The sequence below is a fragment of the Sinocyclocheilus grahami genome, unplaced genomic scaffold (assembly GCF_001515645.1).
Source record: "Sinocyclocheilus grahami isolate Dianchi unplaced genomic scaffold, SAMN03320097.WGS_v1.1 scaffold2403.1, whole genome shotgun sequence".
NCBI classification, from domain to species: Eukaryota; Metazoa; Chordata; class Actinopteri; order Cypriniformes; family Cyprinidae; genus Sinocyclocheilus; species Sinocyclocheilus grahami.
In genome coordinates, this window is record NW_015507582.1 from 13329 (window position 1) to 13832 (window position 504).

Sequence of the window (504 nt, forward strand, 5' to 3'; positions counted from 1 at the left end):
CATCAGAAAAACAACATCAAAATTTAACAATACATAAAAATGATTTTTTTTTCTTTTTCCAATCTTTTGTATGTACGCTTTCATTCAGCTGAGCAGTGAGACCCTGGTGGAGCTGCTGGACCTGGATGGGCTGCCATAGAAAGCCTGGTGTGGCCTCTGCCAGTGGGACATCATCTGGGATAGTCTCCAGAGTCTTTGAGTGCATATTTCCACTGTCCAGCAGTGAGGTTCAGGTTTATCCTGCAGTACAGGGGTCTGGTCTGATTTAAGGAAATGAGGGAAGCACTAATTGTGTAGAGCTATATGAAAAAGTAATTGGTGGAAGAAATATGAGTTACTTTAGTAAAGTACTTTCAGTAACTACTATTAGCACATTGAGGAAAAATGCATAAATTTAAAACCTTAAGTAAAAGTATTATCCTTCATACTGTAATGTACTTAAGGTATGAAGAGTAAAAGTAGCCTATGTATTCTGCAGAAACAACTATATATGATGGTCTTGCA

The 504-nt window shown here is 37.7% G+C and overlaps 1 pseudogene; it reads left to right on the forward strand.

Annotated features, from left to right (window-relative positions):
- LOC107574946 (uncharacterized) overlaps nucleotides 1–139 on the forward strand; it is a 2967-nt pseudogene extending 2828 nt beyond the window's left edge.
- Nucleotides 140–504: the final 365 nt, after the last annotated feature.